Source organism: Mobula hypostoma, chromosome X1, assembly GCF_963921235.1.
Source record: "Mobula hypostoma chromosome X1, sMobHyp1.1, whole genome shotgun sequence".
Classification (NCBI taxonomy): Eukaryota; Metazoa; Chordata; class Chondrichthyes; order Myliobatiformes; family Myliobatidae; genus Mobula; species Mobula hypostoma.
In genome coordinates this window covers 41,064,199-41,086,764 of record NC_086128.1, presented here as the reverse complement: position 1 = coordinate 41,086,764, position 22,566 = coordinate 41,064,199, and the positions used below count along the sequence as shown (strand labels likewise).

At 41.5% G+C, this 22,566-nt stretch overlaps 1 pseudogene; it reads left to right on the top strand.

Annotated features, from left to right (window-relative positions):
* Positions 1 to 22,566, top strand: part of LOC134340639 (all-trans-retinol 13,14-reductase-like) — a 41,042-nt pseudogene that overhangs the window by 6,206 nt on the left and 12,270 nt on the right.

Here is a 22,566-nt window from a genome sequence, read left to right as displayed (position 1 = left end):
GTGGAGGTGTTGATCAGCCTTACTGCTTAGGGAAAGTAACTTTTTGAGACTGGGGGACCTGGCATGAATGCTACGTCGTCGCCTTCTCCCTGATGGGAGTTGGGCAAATGGTCCATGAGCAGGGTAGGTGCTTCATGATGTTAGTGGCCCTTTTCTGGCACCTTTCTGTGTACTTGCCCTTGATGGTGGGGAGGCTGGTGCTGATGATGCGCTGGGCAGTTTTAACTATCTGTTGTAGAGCCTTCCAGTCTGTTGCGGTGCAGTTTCTGTACCATGCTGTGATGCAGCCTGACAGGATGCTCTCTACTGTGCATCTGTACAATGATCTGAGTATGGATGTGCAACGTCCAGCTCTCTTCAGCTTCCTCAGAAATTAGAGGCTTTGGTGAGATTTCTTGATTGTGTAGGATGTGTTCTGGAACCAGGAGATATTGTGTGAGATGTGTACTCTGGCAGTTTCCACCGCTGTGTCACTGATGTAAAGAGGGGTGTGAGTGGTGCGAGCTCTACAGAAGTCAATACCCATCTCCTTTGTCTTGTTGACATTGAGGAAAAGGTTATTTGCCTTGCACCACGTCTTGAGTTCTGGTGTAGGCTATCTCAATGTTGTTGGTGATGAGTCCCACCACTGTCATGGCATCAGCAAACTTGACAATGTGATTGCTCGGGTGTTTGGCCCATGCAGTCATGTGAATCATGTTTTGCACCAGTCCTCACTGTGGAAGGCGCTAGCAGTATGCCAGAAACTTGAGTGTCAGAGGGCAGAAGTGAGTATCATTGCTATTACTAAGGAGAAGGTGTTTGGGAAACTGAAGCATCTGAAGGTAGTTAAATCACCTGGACCAGATGGATTACACCCCAGGGATCTGAAAGAGGTAGCTGAAGAGATTGTGGAGGCTTTAGTAATGATCTTTCAAGGATCACTAGATTCTGGAATGGTTCTGGACGACAGGAAAATTGCAAATGTCACTCTACTCCTCAAGAGGGCGGAAAGCAGAAGAAAGGGAATTAGCCTGACCTCAGTGGTTGAGAAGATGTTGGATTAGATTATAAATGGTGAGGTTTTGGGGGTACTGGGAGGTTCTTGATAAAATGGTCCAGAGTCAGCATGGTTTCCTTGAGGGGAAGATCTTGCCTGACAAATCTGTTGGAATTCTCTGAGGTAATAACAGGCAGGATAGTCATAGGAGAGTCAGTGGAAGTTGTAATCTTCAATTTTCAGAAGGTATTTGAAAAAGTGCCACACATGAGGCTGCTGAACAAGATAAGAGCCCATGATATTACAGGAGAGATACGAGCATCGATAGAAGATTGTAGACTGGCAGGACGCAAAGAGTGGGAATGAAGTGGGCCTATTCTGGTTGGATGCTGGTGACTAGTCGGTTCCGAAGGGGTTGTTGTTGGGAGTACTTCTTTTTACATTACACATCAATAATTTGGAAGACGGAATTGATACCTTTGTGGCCAAGTTTGCAGATGACACAAAAGGTAGAGGGGCAGGTAGTGTTGAGGAAGCAGGAGTCGGCAGAAGGACTTTGACATATTGGGAGAATGGGCAGATGGAATATAGTGTAAGGAAGTGTATGATCATGCATTTTGGTAGAAGGAATAAAGGCATAAGATATTTTCTAAATGGGGTGAAAGTACAAAAATCAGAGGTGCAAAGGGACCTGGGAGTCTTTGTGTAAGATTACCTAAAGATTAACTTGCAGATCAAGTCAGTGGTAAGGAAGACAAATGCAATGTGCATTCATTTTGAGATGACTAGAATATGCAAGGATGTAATGCTGTGGCTTTCTAAGGCATTGGTCAGACTGCACTTGGAGTATTGTGAGCAGTTTGGTCTCCTTATCTAAGAAAAGATATGCTGGCATTAGAGAGGATCCAGAGGAAGTTCATGACCTGGGCCGACATTTACGTGCCGGGCAGCACCTAATTAATTAGCTTGTTTATTTTGGCTTTTTTTCTTAAAGATGTGCTGGGTGCGTTCTGGCTACCACTGTACCCCTGCATGCTTCGCGGATGGGTATCGGTCCGTGGCCCAGAGGTTGGGGACCACTGTCTTAGCTATTAAATCCGGTAGAACCATTGCTATTGACAGGAGAAGGGGCAAAGGCAGGTTACTGGCACCTTAAAACCAGTCACTTTGGGCAGATTGGGCTTGTCAGCTGTGGTTGGCAGCTCATCGAGCAGAAGGAAAACTCATCTAGGAGAAAGAAATCTGATCTCTAACCTCTACTGCCTTGCGGCTACACCCACTCATGGGGAAGGCTTTGGGAGTAAACCCCGAGGAAAAATCTGGAGCTGAAGTCCCTAAGGCAGTCTTACACTGAGTTTAACACTGACTGGAAACTCCTACGATGCCTCTGCTGCCAAACTGCCGTTTGAATTCATCTGCTGTGCGGAGAAGGGGAGCTTGCTGCATAGGCCACAACTTAGTCCCCATATTGTATTGCCCTGCCTCGCTTACTGGCTTGTGTATCACGTAGACATCTAGAAAGCAATATCCATCGTCAACCCTGACCAGCAGAGTGCCTCAAGTATAGAGTGGATGTGGAGAGGATGCTTCCTATAGTGGAGGAGTTTAAGACTAGAGGGCACGGCCTCAGAATAGAGGGATGTCCATTAGGAATAGAGATGAGAAGGAATTTCTTTAGCCAGACGATAATGAATCAGTGGAATTCATTGCCACAGACGGCTGGTGTGCCAAGTCATTGGCTTTATTTAAAGTGGAGGTTGACAGGTTCTTAGTCAAGGGTAAGGGGGAGAAGGCAGGAAAATGGGGTTGAGAGCCAAGATGGAATGGCAGACCAGACTCGATGGGCTGAATGGCCTAATTCTGCTCCAATGTCTTATGGTCTTATGTGCCAACTTTTTAACCTATTCTAAGATCAATCTAGCCCTTCCCTCCCACATAGTCCTCTATTTTTCTATCATCCATGTGCCTATCTAAGAATTTCTTAAGTGCCCCTAATGGATCTGCCCCTACCACCACCCCAGGCAGGGCGTTCCACGCACCCACCTCTAACATCCCTCCTATACTTCGATCAATCACCTTCAAACTATGCCCCCTCGTATTAGCCATTTCTGCCTTGGGAAAAGGTCTCTGGCTATTCACTCGATCTATGTCTCTTATCATCTTGTACACGACTATCAAGTCACCTTTTCATAAAGAAGTTAATGTGTTTCATTTTTTTTGCTAGCTGTTAAGGGTTGCTGTATGTCAAAGAATGCAGGAACATCTTAAACAGCTGAATGTTTGGGGTTGGTTCAATGTGTAGTTTAAAGCTTTGCCACCACTCATGCTTCACCGCTGAGGTTGGGAAGGCACAGGCCAGCAGGTGAGTACCTCTGCATTGGATCAGGTAATGTATGTTTGGACACAAAGTGACTGCAGGTCAATTGTGGGCAGTAGGCTCACACCAGCATGTTTTGGCTCAATTAATGGTACATAAGAAATATTCCATCCAATGACTTCTTTAATGCGCATCTAATTGAAGTTGTCTCACAGACAAGGAAGATGTAGTGGTCTTCTGTTCAACACATTGCTTCTAAATGTCGTAAAGACCAGACAGTTCCAAGAATAGTAAATAGGGTCATTTTTATTGACATTGCAGCAAGCTTCAAAACAAGTACCTCTGATGGCTATCCTGAAAATGATTCCCCTTCCATTGGCCAAATTTCTTGTCAGAACTGGCATTATCCATTGGATCTCCACGATATTTAAGGCGGCAAGCACAAGTGTTACTCATGTTGTTAATGAGCTGAGGGAAAACCCAGATCTAAGAGCCGTCTTTTGCTATATGTTCACGGGTAAGAGAATGTTTCTATGTTCCACCACGCTCTTCGTGTTTGCTACAACTATAAGATCTCAGGTAGAATAATTTGTAAAGTTATCACATTTACCTACTAATGCCTCTCCTGTGCAGATTCAGTTGTCATCCTGTCTATCTTTACAATTCATTTTGTTTTTATTCATCCGCAGATTTAGGAGCATGGCAAAATGTTTTTTAAAAAATTTCTTTCATTGTACATACCTAATGCTCTGGATTAGCCCTGGAACTCTGTAGCTGGCAGGGCCAGTTATTGATGTCCCTCAATTATTTCCCTTGAATCAGAATCTGATTTATTATCACTGACGTACTGTATGTCATGAAATTTGTTCTTTTGTGGCAACAATCCAGAGCAATATGTAAAATATACTATAGGAGATATATGTGATCAATTTTAAAATGATAAAAAAAGAACTTTTGAATTGGCTTGCTTGACCATTTCACAGGGCAGTTAAAATCCAGCAATGTTGCTATTGATCTGAAGTCACATGTTAGCCTTGACAAGATTAGGCACTGATAAATGTTTCTTGTTTTATTATTAACAATAACATTTAATTTAAAGTTCTAGATTTTAATCTCTTTATATATGTACTTAATTACTTTCCCACTTCTGTGGGATTTGAAGTCAACTGTTCAGGCTAATTAACTGCATATGCAATAATTTTAAAAAGTTTGATAAAAAAAACAATTAATGCTTAGGATCTGTACTGTGCAATATTAGCAAATGAATGCTTGGATGTTTATATGTAAATATGCCTCCAAATAGTTAAAATGGTAGACAAAGTATCGTTAAAACATGTTTTCTTTGATATTCATCCCTGGTCAAAAGTGAAAAATGTGCTGTAGAATTGCAGCTGCATTTTGAAAGTTTGAATTGAATTCAATTCAATGAAATCAAATTTCAGAAACAGGCTAAAACATGTAGTAACTGCCAAATATCATGTTTGGTGATGCACATTAGGGGTGGATTTCTAGACCGTTAAGAGTTCATACTAATATCACGCAGAGAAATTATATTATTATATTATATTTCTAAATATAATCATCTGAAGATGAGAAATCGATCAGCAAATCCTTTCTGTGGATGTAACCTAAAACTCCAGTCAATTCGCAATTCTGTTCTATTGTGGAGTTTAATATATGCTTGCAATGTTATGCTACTGGAGTAATAATTTCAGAAAGAACAAAATTATTGCATGAATGTGCAGGTTACTTACAGGAAAAATCACAGTCCCTTTGCCTCTCTAGTTGTTCCTCCCAAAGACACCAGCTTTGTAATGAATGCATTACTGGTACACCACTATAAGCGTGGAGCATGGTATCCCAAAGGAGGGACCAGCCAGATTGCTTTTCATTGTATTCCAGTTATCCAGAGAGCAGGTGGAGCTGTTCTTGCATGTGCTCGTGTGCAATAAATCTTAATTAGTGAAGATGGAAAAGCTTGTGGTGAGTTTAAAGCCAAACCTTTCTATTACCTCTTCTATGACCCTTCCTACACACACCGGAAGAACAATGTTGAAAGGTCTAGATAGAGTGGACATAAGAGGATGTTTCCAACAGTGGAAAAGTCAAGGACCAGATGTCCCTTTAAAACAGAGATAAGGAAGAATTTATTGAACCAGTGAGTGGTGGATCTGTGGAATTCATTACCACAGATGGCTGTGGAGGTCAAGTCATTAGGTACATTTAAAGTGAAGGTTGATAGGTTCATGATTAGTAAGGGCGTCAGATTTTAGATTATGAGAACACTCAGTCCTCGTTTATTGTTATTTAGAAATGCATGCATTAAGAAATGATACAATGTTCCTCCGGAGTGATATCACAGAAAACGGGACAAACCAAAGACTAACACTGACAGAACCACATAATTATAACATATAGTTACAGCAGTGCAAAACAATACCATAATTTGATAAAGAACAGACCATGGGCACGGTAAAAAAAAGTCTCAAAGCCCCGAGTCGATCGACTCCCCCCGAGTCCCCAATAGCAGGCGGCAAAGGGAGAAGCTCCCTGCCATAAACCTCCAGGAAGAAGGCAGGAGAATCGGGTTGAGAAGGAAGATAAATCAGTCATGATTGAGTGGCAGAGCAGACTCAATGGGCTGAATGGCCAAATTCTGTATGTATATCTTATGATCTATATCATATGGTCTTATGGTCTAATGTAGCCTTCATGAATCTATGTGTATTAAATGGCCTACTTACCTTTGGTCCTGTCAAATGGACAATTCCTTCTTCATCCCAGAAGTACTTGCATTTCATCTGGAGGCTATTCTGCTCAAATGGACAACTTTTCACTCGCATGAGAAATTGATACAAATACTAAGAATGCAACTCTGATTTTCACTTTGGAAGTCCAAAACCTAATTATTTTATCATTGGTATTTCTACTCCTTATCGTTGACTTTTATTTTAATATTGAGTAGACAGATTACCTGGATTCTCCTGGTACTTTGCTCAAAGGCTGACTTTTCAGCCTTAAATATAGCTGTCAGAGCAGAGAAACATATTCATGAGAAGGAATATTAGGAATAGTTAAATCTTTAAAATTATCATGTTAAAAGGAAAAATTTGAATGATATTGAGCAGTTTGGTAAGAGTGAAGTTACTCTATACCCTGTAAGTTTATAGTGTAAGATACTTGAGCACTTGACATTGAGAAATTCCCCTTGATCAAATTGCTCTGTAGATTTATAGAGAGATCATCTGAGCAGTACTGAAAAATACCGTCTTTTTTTCCAGTGCTGATGAAAGGATAACTGTTTATTCTTTTCCATAGATGCTGACCGGCCAGCTGAGCTCCTCCAGCATTTTGTGTGTGTGTTCCAGGCACTTATTTGGAAATGTTTTCCACAGACCATGTAAACATAAATGAAAATAGAGGCATTCATTGCATCAGATTTAATGGACATAATGGAAAGATTTTATTTCCTTAATCCATTTTTATTCTGTTAATGGCTTCCCATCTACACTGTTGGAAGGTCAGGTCTTCTGATTTCTCAGAAAATTCACATTCACACCAACAATCTCATATGCACTTAGAGTTTTCACCTACATGGCTAATATCGATCAAGAGTTTGAGCTACAGAAGACTGAAAGTTGCAGTTTTCATTATAGTTCATCTCTTCATCCTTGCAGAATTTAATTTTAAAGAAAATAATATCAACAGCTATAATATTTTTGTGAACTTGATTTACTATAACCTTAAATTCTTGTAGGTGTGGCCGTCAATAAAGGACAAGGGGAAATATGTATTTATGCACCTTCAGTGATCTCTGATGCTGGAATATACAACACCTATGAGCATCTTTTACCAAAAGAAATCCAAGCCAAACCTGGTAAGAGGATAAGCTACTTTATTACCTGTGGCAAGCACATCTTATTGTATCAGGAATTTTCCTCCCCTGGAATATCTATACGTATCATCTCTGCAGCACAAGACTGATAAACAGCCAACCTTTATAGCTTAATTATCATTTATAAGCAAACTTCTTAGCACGGGAAGGTCCAGACACTCTCCTGCATGTGCTGTAGCTGTGTTCCACTGGACATTTCCTGACTGCGTCCTACCATTAGGATCTCCATAGGAGTCCAACAGTGGAACAGGAGCTTGCTGCCATTCCTTAGCATCAGGCAATCTACTGCCTCTTTCTACTCTGAAATAGCCCTGATCCAGCATCTGCAAATCTATGTATTTAAGTGGAAATTGCATAGCTGTGAAGAAGAGAGCTAAGAATGAAATAAGATAGATTATTAACTGTTTGTGTTTGCCTTTTTAAAAAAATTCAGAGTATTTTATTTAGGAGATTTTTTTTAAGATAGGATTTTTTAAATTTCCCGATTGCTTATGTTATTGTTAGTTGTCTTTAAATGCTGATCAATGTTAGGGACATTTAGAAACATTGAGAAGTCATGCACCCTTGACATCCAATAACGACTGTGATACAGTAAGACTTTGCTGAGTGTCACAGGTTTCTTGAGGAATTTTGTGGGCAGCAACACATACAAGATGCTGGAGTAATTCAGCCGGATCGAGAGGATCTATGGAGGGAAATGAACAGTTGACATTTCGGGCCCAGACCCTTCATCAGGACTGGAAAGGAAAAAGGCAGAGATGTCGACTGTTCATTGATGCTGTCTGACCTGCTGAGTTCCTCCATCATTTTGTGTGTGTTACTCGAGATTTCCAGCATCTGCAAAACTTCCTATGTCTCAGTTTTGTGGGCAGGGCTTGGTTTAATGGACTGAAGGAATTGGTCGCACCTGTTAAGGTCCTGCCAATGCTCAGTGCCTCACTTCAAGATGGTCTGTGCCAGCAAGATCCACCATACAGTCTTGGAGCAGGTAACCACAGGATACAGGAGTATGGGTGTCAAACTTCACCCGTGAATGCTGATCAGTATTTTTTTTACCTCATGTAGCCATTCAGTCACAACTTGACATGGTGCAGCACAGCATGGGATCATTCCTTGTATTCGTTGGTCTCAAAGGTACAAAAGAAGAGTTAGGATTGAAGGCAACCAATTATTGGATTTATCAAAACAGCAATGTGGATGAGCTGTAAGTCACTACAACATCCAGCTATGTCAGTCCCAATGGCAGTAAATGATTGAGGGAAAGTGATGGTAGGGGTTGTGCTGGGGAATGCAACATTATTTTGCAGAGTACACCTTCTTCAGCTGTCCATCGATTTTTGATGTTGATTGAGGCCTGGGCAAGGTTGTATACAAGACCAGCAGTTGCCCATGCTGCAAATCTCCACGCCACTGATGTTGTCCAAGGGAAGGGCACTAGGACCCATACAGCTTGGCACCGGTGTCGTCGCAGAGCAATGTGTGGTTAAGTGCCTTGCTCAACACGTTGCCTCAGCTGAGGCTCAAACTAGCGACCTTCAGATCACTAGATTGATGCCTTAACCACTTGGCCACGTGCCACAACAGAGTACACCAGTGTCGATTGCAAATACGCCCAATAAAACAGCACTTGTAAAGGCATTCCCACCCCAAAATTTCATCCAGCACTCACCCATTTCAGTTCCTATACCTAGAATTTCTTTCCTAAAATGTATTGCATCTCTACCCCTTTCTTCCCCCTTTAAGCCTTCCTCCATCATCTCCAAAGGTCTGGATTTTCCTGAGAAATGCTAGCAGTTCCCCATGTAATTCCTGGAGGTTTGTGACTCCTATCTTAGCATGTGCGATTATATAAGCCCCTAACTATCAGAGTTGGTCATTCTAATTTTACTCCAAACTTAATCAGCAACTGAGTGATGCCATCCTATAATTTCCCATAGCCCTGGTGGGGAATTCTTTGGACCAGCACATTATTTTGTGGGGAGGAAGGGTTGTGAGGGAAGGAGGTATATTAAGGGTAATTTATATTTTTTGCATTACCTTAAACGTAATTAATCATTTAAGTGTATTTTGTGTTTAAAGTTTCATTTTAAATCATAATATTGTTTTATTGGTGTGATTCAAACTCTTTGATAGTATCAACACAATGTTCACCTGAAAATTACATGGCACAATAGAGTGCCTAAACATTTCATGGATGGGTGATCCTGTGTCCCATGGTCCTCACCAACCAGGTCACAGACATCTTGCCTTGAAATTCCCTTCACGTAAGTAGGAAGCTGGTGGGTGGGAACAACTGACATGGAGAGTTCACCATGTCCACTTGTTTCTTTTCTCTCTATCTTAACACCCTCATTCCTATATTAATTACATGATGCCATAAACAATTCTATTACATACACAACTCTGGAGTCCACCCGAACATAATATTCCCTTCATTGCCTCTACCTTCTCCCCCACACCCCCAACCCAGCATCACTTAAAATTCACTTGTTTTATCCAATTTCTGGCTTTGATTAAAGGGCATTGACCTGAAACATTTCTTTATGCCCCTCTTCAAAGATGCTGCCTGGCCCATTGAACGTTTATGACATTCGCTGTTTTTGTTTCAGATTTCCAGCATACTCCTTTCTGTTTCAGAGAAGGTATAACTAGACGTCAGACCTCTAACTTTTTTCATTGAAAATAAGTGGAACCACTTTACCTGAAATCACAAACATTTCCAAAGCTGTTCTGAAAATGATTAAATGTATTGGGCGAAGGGCTCGACAGGGCACCATCGTAGCATAGTGGCTAGTGCGATGCTATTACAGCTCAGGGCAGTCTGGAGTTCAATTCCAGTGCCATTCTGTGGGGAGTTTCTGTACATCCTCCTCGTAGAATGAGTGGGTTTCCCCCCAGTGCTCTGGTTTCTTCTCACAGTCCAAAGTTGTACCGGGTAGGCCATTGTAAATTGTCCCGTGATTAGGTCAGGGTTAATCAGGTTTGTGGGATTACTCAGACAGCGTGGCTCAAAGGGTCTGAAGGACCTTCTCTGCGCTGTATCACTAAGTAAAATATTGTTTCTATTCCTGAGTTGTATGTTTCAGGATGAGCCACACCATTTCAGCAAGCAAGGAGGAATTTATCAAATCTATTCCGATGTTATTCATTACCTTTCCATCTGCCAAGGATTTCACCTGGAAGGAACGACATCCAGGTAATTATCAGCAATGTGTGCTGAGGAAGTTATGCGGACAAACAGAGCGTGAGACCCATTAAATAATCATTAAGTATTTGAAGGATACATGGATAGGCATGGATATGTACACACTGTGGCCACTTTATTACGTGCACCTGTACACCTGCTCGTTAATGCAAGTATCTAATCAGCCAATCATGTGGCAGCAACTCAATGCACAAAAACATGCAGACATGGTCAAGAGGTTCAGTTGTTGCTCAGACTAAACATCAGAATGGGGAAAAGGTATGATCTAAGTGACTTTGACCATGGAATGATTGACTGAGTGGTTTGGGTATCTCAGAAACTGCCAACCTTCTGCGATTTTCGTGCACAACAGTCTTTAAAGTTTACAGAGAATGGTGCGAAAAACAAAAAAAAAAAATCCAGTGAGTGGGCGAAAATACCTTGTTAATGAGAGAGGTCAGAGAAGAAAGGCCAGACTGATTCAAGCTGATAGGATGGTGACAGTAACTCTAATAACCACATGTTATCCAGTAACCGTGGTGTGTAGAAGAGCATCTCCAAATGCACAACACATTGAACCTTGAAGTGGATGAGCTATGACAACAGAAAACCATAAACATGCACTAAGCGGCAACTTTACTGGATACAGGAGATACCTCATAAAGTGGCCACTGAGTGTGGATTGAACAAACCTTCCCTGTGCATAGTAGAGAGACATTTACTCTCCCAAAATGTGAGGCTCGCTTTATGTGGTTTGTAAAATTCTTACTGGCTACATTTAGGCTGCTGTATTCTTTTCAAGGCTCGCTTAAGGAAGCTTTTATACAATCATAAAGTTTTATGTTGATTTTAAACTAGTTTTTCCTTTCTCCCTATTGCATGCCCTCCTGTTGAGGAAAGGTTACACTGACCCTGCAGTGCTATCTTTAAGCATACAGTGTCTTCATTTTGCCATGCCAAGCTTCAGGGAAAAGGTCACTCTGAACTTCAATCTGCAGCAATAAATGGCATCCAATTGGTATGCCATGCTTTGTACGGCTTTTGTTTACTGATCTCCAGTGGTTTTTTGGGCCATTCTGCAGAGAAACTTACAAATTTGTAAGTCCAAGACCGAAAGAAGCTACAGAAGATCGTGAACACGGCGCAACACATCACACAAACCAATCTTCCGTCCTTGGACTCACTTTACACTGCACGCTGTTGGAGCAGTGTTTCCAGGATAATCAAGGACATAACCCACCCAGCCAACATACTTTTCGTCCCTCTTCCCTCCGGGAGAAGGCTCAGGAGCTTGAAGACTCATACGGCCAAATTTGGGAACAGCTTCTTTCCAACTGTGGTAAGACTGCTGAACTGATCCTGACCTGGATCAGAGCCGTACCCTCCAAATATCCGGACCTGCCTCTCGGTTTTTGTTGTACTACCTTACTCTCAATTTTTCTATTTTGTATTTATGATTTATAATTTAAATTTTTAATATTTACTATCGATTTGTAATCCAGGGAGCGGGATGCGCAGAATCAAATATCGCTATGATGATTGTACGTTCTAGTATCAATTGTTTTGCGACAATAAAGTAAAGTAAAATTGAGAGTCAACATTTTTGATATGGAGGGCTTCACAGATGAGCTCAATCTTCACAGCAGATACAGCAAAACAGAAGGCCTTCCTACATCTTTCAGGGCAAAAAAAAAGCCAATCAGTCGGTGGGAGCAGTGTGGAAGAGCCATGTGCATAAGCACCAACTAGTAGCTGCTGAACCACTCCCCAGAAAGAGATTGAAATTCCATCTGTGACCGCCGTCTGGGCTGTCTGGTGAGTTTCCATAACGATAGGCTTTTCCCCAGTCTGGGGCAATCGGTTCTACATACTGAGCAACATGAGCAGAGTTCTTCTAGTTATCTGTTACTCTGAATTTCCACCTTATTATTCACTGTATTAGAACGTTGGCTCATTTCCATGCCACAGGCAGCTGGGTGTAGAGCATGGTCTTTGTCCTTCTACCACATTAAACATAAATATCAACATATAACACTATCCTTTTTTTGTATGGATGTTGTGCATGTAGAATCTCTCTCTTCGTGTGTCTTGCACGTTACACGCTTGTGCAATCATAGCTTTCCACATCGAACGATCCCACGCAGCGTCAATGATATCTCACACACTTAGATCTGTTAGTTCTTTCACAGTGCCCATACATTTTCTTCTTTGCCTTCCTCTTCCGTGTTTCCCAGGCATACGGCCTTGTAATGTTAAGCATTCCCTTTCTGATGACATGGCCCAGGAATTTAAGCTTCTCTTATTTAATGTTCTCATTAATGATCTTTTTGTATGGGCACATTGGAGTACTGTCTCATTAGTTACCCTATCTCACAAGACAAGACAAGATCACAAGACAAAGGAGCAGAAGTAGGCCATTCGGCCCATCGAGTCTGCTCCGCAGCTCCCCCATGAGCTAAACTATTTACCCATCTAGTTCCAATTTCCGGCTTTTTCCCCATATCCCTTGATACCCTGACTAATTAGATACCTGTCAATCTCCTCCTGAAACACCCTCAATGATCGGGCCTCCACAGTTGTATGTGGCAACGAATTCCACAAATCCACAACTCTGTGGCTAAAAAAATTTCTCCTCATCTCTGTTTTAACTGGGTACCCTCTAATTCTAAGACTATGGCCTCTTGTCCTAGACTCACCCACCAAGGGAAACAACCTTTCCACATCTACTCTGTCCAACCCTTTCAACATTCGAAACATTTCTATGAGATCCCCTCTCATTCTTCTATACTCTAATGAATACAATCCAAGAGCCGACAGACGCTCCTCATAAGTTAGCCCCTGTATTACAGGAATCATCCTCGTAAATCTTCTCTGAACTCTCTCCAACATCAGTATATCCTTTCTAAGATAGGGGGCCCAAAACTGCACACAGTATTCCAAATGAGGTCTCACTAATGCCCCATAGAGCCTTATCAACACCTCTTTACTCTTATACACTATTCCTCTTGAAATGAATGCCGACATAGCATTCGCTTTCCTTACCGCCGATCCAACTTGGTGGTTAACCTTTAGGGTATCCTGCACGAGGACCCCCAAGTCCCTTTGCACTTCCGAGTTTTGAATTTTCTCCCCATCTAAATAATAATCTGCCTGATTATTTCTTCTTCCAAAATGTACAACCGTACATTTGTCAACGTTGTATCTCATCTGCCATTTCTTTGCCCACTCTCCTAAACTGACTAAGTCTCTCTGCAACCTTTCCATTTCTTCAGCATTTCCTGCTCCTCCACTTATCTTGGTGTCATCCGCAAACTTAGCCACAAGACCATTTAATCCATAATCCAAATCATCGATATACATCATAAAAAGAAGCGGCCCCAACACCGACCCCTGCGGAACACCACTAGTAACCGGCAACCAATCAGAATAGGATCCCTTTATTCCCACCCTTTGCTTTCTGCCTATCAGCCAATGCTCCACCCATTTCAATATCTTTCCTATAATTCCATGGGCTCTCATCTTATTAAGCAGCCTCATATGCGGCACCTTATCGAAGGCCTTTTAAAAATCCAAATACACAACATCCACAGCCTCTCCCTTGTCAATTTTATTAGAGATTACCTCAAAAAATTCCAATAGGTTGGTGAGGAAGGATCTTCCCTCCATAAAACCATGCTGGCTTTGGCCTATCTTGTCATGCACCTTGAGGTATTTCATAACCTCGTCCTTGAGGATTGACTCCAATATCTTTCCAACTACCAATGTCAGACTAATAGATCTGTAATTTTCTTTTTGCTGCCTCCTTCCTTTCTTAAATAGCGGAACTACATTTGTGACCTTCCAGTCCTCCGGAACCATGCTAGAGTCTATTGATTCCTGGAAGATCATTTCCAATGCTCCCACAATCTTCAAAGCCACCTCCTTCAGACCCCTTGGGTGCACCTCATCCGGACCAGGAGACTTATCTATTCTTAGTCCACTTAGCTTCCCAGGCACTTTCTCTCCAGTAATCTTGACTGTACCTAATTCTATTCCCTGATACCTCTGGCTATCAGGTATATTGCTCATGTCTTCCACTGTGAAGACTGATGCAAAATACTCATTCAGTTCCTCCGCCATCTCTTTGTTATCCATTATAATTTCTCCAGCATCATTTTCAATCAGTCCTGTATCTACCCTTGTCACTCTTTTACTCTTCATATATTTTAAAAAACTCTTAGTATCCTTTTTTATGTTAATCGCCAACTTCCTTTCATAATTCATCTTTTCTTTCCTAATGACTTTCTTAGCTACCTTCTGTAAGTTTTTAAAAGTCTTCCAGTCCTCATTTTTCCCACTAATTTTTGCTTCCTTGTACGCCGTTTCTTTTGTTTTTATTTTTGCCTTAACCTCTCTCGTTAGCCACATTTGTGCCATTTTTCCATTCATGATTTTCTTTTTTCTTGGAATATATTTTTCCTGCATTTTCCTTATTTCTTGTAGGAATTTCATCCAATTCTGCTCTGCTGTCCCTCCATTTAGCTTATTTTTCCAATCGACTTGAGCCAGTTCCTCTCTCATACCACTGTAATTTCCCCTGTTCCACTGAAATATCGATACACCTGATACCAGCTTCTCCCTTGCAAGTTGGAAACTGAACTCAATCATATTATGATCACTACTTCCAACGGGTTCCTTTACCTCCAGCTCCCTAATCGCCTCAGGTTCGTTACACAGCACCCAATCCAAAACAGCCGGTCCCCTGGTGGGCTTCTGGACAAGCTGCTCCAAAAAGCCATCCCGTAGGCATTCTACAAACTCCCTCTCCTGAGATCCATTACCTTCCCGACTTTCCCAATCCACTTTCATATTAAAATCCCTCATAATTATCTTGACATTATCCTTCTGACACGCTTTTTCTATTTCCAGCTGCAACTTGTAGTCCACATCCCAGCTGCTGTTTGGAGGCCTGTATGTAACTGCTATTAGTGTCTTTTTACCCTTGCCATTTCTTAATTCTACCCATGAGGATTCTACCTCTTCTGATCCTATGTCCCTTCTTTCTATTGATTTGATATCGTTACTTACCATCAGGGCCACGCCACCCCCTTTACCTACCTTCCTATCTTTCCTATACACTGTGTATCCTTGGATATTCAGCTCCCAATCACATCCATCATTTAGCCATGACTCGGTGATGGCCACAATGTCATATCTTTTAACCTGCAGCTGTGCAGCAAGGTCATCCACTTTATTTCTATTGCTGCGTGCATTTAAGTACAGTACATTTAGATCAGTATCTGTTGCCGATTTTGCTATATTTCCATTTTGCAGCAAATTATCCTGTATATTCACTGGCCTGTCCTTCTTGCATCTTTGCTGCACAGTATTTTTGACTTATTTCTATTTTCCTCTTCCTCAACCCTAACACCTTGGTTTCCTTCCCCTTGCCAACTTAGTTTAAACCCTCCCTAACAGCTATATTAAACAATCCCGCCAGGATATTAGTACCTTTTGAGTTCAGGTGTAATCCATCTTTTTTGTATAAGTCATACCTTCCCCAAAATAGATCCCAATGATCCAAGAATTTGAAGCCCTGCCCCCTGCACCAGTTACTTAGCCAAACATTCATCTGCTTAATTCTGCTATTCTTACCATCATTAACGCGCAGCTCAGGCAGCAATCCTGATATTATTACTCTGGAAGTCCGGCTTTTCAATTTTCTTCCTAGCTCCCAGTCATCTTTCTTCAGGACCTCCTCTCTTTTTCTGTCTATGTCATTGGCACCAACATGTACCAAGACTTCCGGCTGCTCGCTCTCTCTCCTCAGAATACTCTGGATTCGATCTGAGACATCCCGTACCTGGGCACCAGGGAGGCAACACACCATCCGGGTATCCTTGTCCGGCTCGCAGAATCTCTTGTCCGTCTCCCTTACGATGGAACCCCCTATAACTACCGCATTTCTTCTTGCTCTCTTGATTTCGGCACTGGGCAGAATGCCAGAGTCTCGTTCACTGTGGTCCTCCTCTGTCAGGTCTACCTCTTCAACAGTATCCAAAACGCTATATCGCTTTCTGAGGGGGACTGTCACAGGGGTGCTATCAACTACCTTTCTATAGGTAGTATCTATCACCTCCTCACTTTCCCTAATTAGCCGAAGGTCATCTATTTCCATCTCCAGCACCTTAACACGGTCCTTAAGGAGCCTCATCTCAGTGCACCTGGTGCAGATGTAATCCTTGGGGAGGCCGGGAGTCTCCCAGGGTCCCCACATCTGGCACTCCAAGCACAACACTAATCCTAGATGCATACCTCTAATGCTACTGTTTGTACTAAATACCAAAAAACTGTAACTTACTCCGTTACTATGAGACTCAACGGTTGCAGGAAGCCTCTTCCCGTCTCCGCCGAAGCCCGTTGAGCCAAAGCCCTTTCACTCTGCACCCTCTCACTCCGCAGCCCGCTCCAACGCTGCCCGCTGGATATGGCGGTTTTCTTTTTAAACTGTTCGCGCTCAGCTGGCTGACGTCACGCGCCTGTGCAGTCTGGCCTCTCTCCTACTCTGAGAAATAAAATGTCTATATGATATTTTCAGCATTCTTCTAAGAAACCACAGTTCTGTTGCTTCTAGGTTTCTTTGGAGTTCTGGTGTTATAGTCCATATTTTGGAAGCATACAGCAAGATTGACCAGATGTAACATTTTACTAGCCTAAGCCTTGTTGTCATAGAAATGTGTCTGTTGGTAAAAATGGGTTTCATTTTTTGGAAGTTGGTTTTGGCAATAGCAATTCTTCTCTTTATTTCTACTTTACTTCTAGCATCTTGTGATATAAAGCTACCAAGGTAATTAAAACTGGTCTTTTGTTCAATCTCTTGGTTACCAATGTACAACTGGCAGTTGGGAGTATCCTGCTGTTTTGATATTACCATACATTTGTTTTTTTACAGTTGATGGTTAGACCAGAATCTGCACTTGTTTGTACTACTTTATCTAGGAGGATTTGTAGGTCTTCTGCAGCACTTGCTACTAGGGTGGTATTGTCTGCATATCTTATATTGTTGATGTCAACAATTTTTGTTGTTAACATCAACAACATATTGCTGTGATGATTGTATGTCCAATTTTTATCCCATCTAGATCTTCTATTTCTCTGAGAATCATTTCACTATAGATATTGAACAATTCTGGTGAGGCAATGCATCCCTGTCTAACTCCTCTTTGAACTTTAGTCCAACTGCTTATATTATCATCAATTTTTACCGCTGCCGTTTGGTTCCAATATAAATTTTGAAGGAGTTATTGGTCTTTTCTGTCAATGTTCAGTTTAGTGAGAATTTGAAATAATTTTTCACGCTGCACTTTGTCGAATGCTTTAGTGAAATCAATAAAATATAAAAAGACATCATTTTGATATTCCATTGCCCTTTCTGAAAGCATTCGTAGTATGAAAATTGTGTTCCTAGTTCCTCTATCCTCAATAAACCCATATTGCAGTTTAGAAGTTTCTGGCCTTAACTTGTTTTTAATTCGACTCAGAACAATTTTCAACAAAATCTTTATTATGTGACTCATAAGACTGATTGTTCTATAATTTTTGCAGTCAATAGTTCCAGGAATTTTTGGCAGAGTTATAAATACTGATTTCAGTAGATCACCAGACTCATATATGCCATTAAACAGTTCAAAAAGAATATCTATGCCCAGATCTCCTAGGGCTTGTATCATTTCCACTGAAATTTCATCAGGTCCAGTGGCTTTACCATGTTTCATGCTTTTCATTGCTTTAGTTATTTCTTCTTTGGTAAAAGGTGGGCCAGAATTAGGGTGTTTAATAGCTGGGGGTTCCCCTCTATTATCTTCAAAAAGCTGCTCTATGTACTGAATCCACCTCTCACATACTTTATCTGGATCTGTTAGTATGGATCCGTCTGCTGATCTTATGCATCCTGTAAATGAGATTTTTTAATTTCCAGTAATTTCCTTAATTTTCCTGTGCATTTCTTTGCTGTTGTTAATATGGCCTTCTACTTCATTGCATTTCTGATTCAGCCGTTCTTCCTTTGCAATATTGCACAATTGTCTGGTTTGTCTGTCTGTCTGTCTAGCTCTCTGTATTGCACTTCATTATTCTTCACTAACCTTCTTTGTTTCATCAGATCTAGAATTTCTTGGGCTATCCACCCCTTGCTGATGTGTTGGATTTCTTGTACTGGGATTATCTCCTCTGCTGATTGCTGTATAGCAAATTTAAAGCTGTCGCAAATAGGTGCTGTGTTGAATTGTTGCTTAAGTATGCTATATTTTTTAAGTTCTCCCAACATATACTTCTTTCTCTTTTTTCCACGTTTCAGTTTCTTTAATTTTGTTTTGATGGTAGCTATTACTGGATGGTGATCTGAACCACAGTCTGCTCCTGGGGAGGCTTTAGAATTTGTGATATTATTTCTAAAGCATTCATTGATGGTAATGAAATCTATTTGATTCCTTGTTCTATCTCCAGGGCTAATCCAAGTACACAATCTACGTGGATGGTTTTTATACCAAGTATTGGTGATCACTTGGTTGTTTCTGACACACCAATCAGTAAACCTTTCTCCATTTTCATTTTTCTCCCCTAATCCAAAAGGTCCTCTGATGTTATCAACCCTTTCCTGTCCAACTTTGGAGTTAGAATCTCCCATGATTAGTTTTATATCCTGAGATTTACATTGCTCATAAGCGCTGTCGAGATCTTCATAAAACTTGATATCCTCTTCATCTGCATCGTTTGTTGGCGCATAGGCTTGGATTATGCTAATGTTAAAAGGGTTACCCCTTAATCTAACTAAAAGTAGCCGGTCGGATATCGCCCAATATCCCATAAGACATTTTGATACCTGTTTGTTTAAAATAATTCCAACTCCATACATATGCTGATAACTCCTGAATACATTATCAGAGAACTTCTCTTAATGAATTTGCCACTATCGGTCCATCTAATTTCTGACAGGCCTAAGACATCAACTTCCAACCTTTTCATTTCATCTAATGTGTTGTCCAACTTTCCTTTCTGGTAAAGTGTATGGATGCTCCATGTTGCTATCCTTTGCCTTTCCCTATTGCTTACAGTCTCTGGATGACGGTCTGGTGTCACCTGCAGTACATGACAACCCTTACCAAGCGAGGTGTTGTTCTGTTCATTAGAATAGCAACAATTATTTCACATTTATATCATTTGCATAAGAGCAGCAGTGTGTATGTGATGTCTCCTTCATATCTGAATTATTTGGTTTTCTACAACTTGTTTCGGGTGACCATAGTTTCAAATTGGAAAGATTTCAGCATTCCACTTGAGCAAGTTTTGAAGTCTGTGTGTATTGAGCAAGAGCAGGAACCTGGCCTGAATCCTGCAGAGCTTTCGCGGCCAAATGTGGAAATCCCCAGGCATCTGGGCGGATATCAGATGCTTCCTCACAGTATGGAGTTCAAAGACCTGTGATCTTTGGATCCACATAGTTCGGTTACACAATTGCTTCACTGAACGTTTTTGTTATGCAGCCCTATCAAAGGAAGAGCATGCTGTGTGAATGTACACAGCCATTGAAATTTAAATGAAAATTTGAAATGCTATCTACATATTTATTTCTAAAATAATTTGTGTACATTTATGCAAAGTACCTTTATGACAAAATGATAATCAAAACAGTCATAGTGAACGATCCCTCTGGATATTCTCCTGTGATCCACAGCATCACAGTAGCCAATCTTCAGCCAGTTAGTACGCTTGTGATATAAACAAATGACAGAGAGCGTTGACAGCCGCATATTCTTTAGAGAAATACACTATCCCAGCTGTAAGGACGGAGACTTGCACTCCAGCACTGGCTACACCTGAAACTAAGCTGTTCCAGTACAACACTGCGATTGGCCAGTTATGCCCTGATCAAAAAAAAAATCCTATCCAACTAATTGCTGCTTAATCAGTCGGCTCTCAATTAAGAGCAAAGTAATAGAAGTTGTCATCAATAGTCCTATCAAGTAGCATTTACTCACCAATAATCTACTCACTGATGCCCAGTTTGGGTTTCACCAGAACCACTTAGCCTTGGCCTAAACATGGAGCAGAGAGCTAAATTCCAGAGGTGAGGTGAGAGTTGCTGCCCTTGACATCAAGTTTGCATATTATAATTGGTGATATCAAGGTGACCCAGTGAAACTTGAGGCAACAGCATCAAGGAAACAATACTCCAGTGGCTGGAGTCATACCTCACAGAAAAGAAGATGGCTCGAGGTCAATCACCCCAGTTCCAGGAGCTCCTCAGAGAAGAGACTGGACCCAAACTTCCCTGGAGCTTCCCTCGACAATATAGTTATAAGTGAGACTGATAGTTAATAATTTCACAGTGTTTAATTCTATTCACAACTCATCAGTAATTGAAGTAACTCATGTTTACATGCAGCAAGACCCAGATTACATGGGCCATTGAGTGGCAAGTTAATACTGGGCTGCACATAAGTAGCAAGCAATGACCATCTCCAATATGAGAAGGATAATCACTTACACTTAGCATTCAATGGCTTTACAATCATTGACTTCCCCAATATCAATGTCCTAACAGTGACTCGCCTCCTGACACCTAAAAGACTTTCCACCACCCACAAGACACAATACTATTCTGTAGTGGAATCCTCTCCTGGATGGGTACAGCTCGAACAACATTTGAGATGTTTGACACCACCCAAGGCAAAGCAACTCGCCTAATTGGCACCCTGTCAACCACCATATACATTCATTCTCTCCAATACTGATGCATCAACTTTCTTAGGCCACTCCAGTAGCACCACTCAAATAGCCTCTGCCACCAAAAAGAATGATGCCTTCGTGTACATGAAAACGCTACTGGACCGGAAGACATAGGAGCAGAATTAGGCCATTTGGCTCGAGTCTGCTCCACCATTCAATCACGGCTGATCCTTTTTTCCCCTCCTCAGCCCTACTACACAGCCTTCTCCCCGTAATCGTTGATGCCACCAATCAAGAACCTATCAATCTCCGCCTTAAATACACCCAATAACCTGGCCTCCACAGCTGCCTGTGGTAACAAATTCCACAAATTCACTACCCATCGGCGAAAGAAATTTCTCCGCATTTCTGTGTTAAATGGACGCCCCTCTAACCTGAGGCTGTGCCCTCGTGTCCTAGACTCCCCCACCATGGAAAACATACTTTCCACATTTACTCTGTCTGGGCCTTTCAACACTCGAAAGGTTTCAATGAGATTTTCCCCTCATCCTTCTAAATTCCTGCAAGTAAAAACCCAGAGCCATCAAACATTATTCATGTGATAACGTTTCATTCCCGAAATGATCCTTGTGAACCTCCTCTGGACCCTCTCCAATGCCAGCACATCTTTTCTTAGATGAGGAGCCCAAAACAGTTCACAACAATCAAGGTGAGGCCTCACCAGTGCCTTCGGAAGCATCAGCATCACATCACTGCTCTGGTATTCTAGACCTCTTGAAATGAATGCTAACATTGCATTTGCCTTCCTCACCACTGACTCTACCTGCAAGTTAACCATTAGAATAGTCTATTCATTTATTTCTTCTACCAAAGTGCATGACCATGCATTTTCCAACATTGTATTTCATTTGCCACTTTCTTACCCATTCTCCTAATCTAAGTCCTTCTACAGCCTACCTCTTTCCTCAACACTACTTGCCCCTCCACCAACCTTTGTATCATCTGCAAACTTGGCAACAAAGCCATCTATTCCATCATCTAAATCATTGATATACAGCATAAAAAGAAACGGTCCCAACACCGACCCCTGTGGAACACCACTAGTCACTGGCAGCCACCTACCCATCAGCCAATGCTCTAACCATGCCAGTAACTTTCCTGTAATACCACGGGCTCTTAAATTGGTAAGCAACCTCATGTGTGGCACCTTGCCAAAGGCCTTCTGAAAATCCAAATATACAACATACACTGTATCCCCTTTATCGATCTTACTTGTAATCTTCTCAAAGAATTCAAACAGGTTTGTCAGACAAGATTTTCCCTTAATGAAACCATGCTGACTTTGTCCTATCTTTTCCTGTGTCACCAAGTGCTCCATAACCTCATCCTTAACACTGACTCCAACATCTTCCCAACCACTGAGGTCAGGCTAACTGGTCTATAATTTTGTTTCTGCTGCCTTCCTCCTTTCTTAAAAGGTGGAG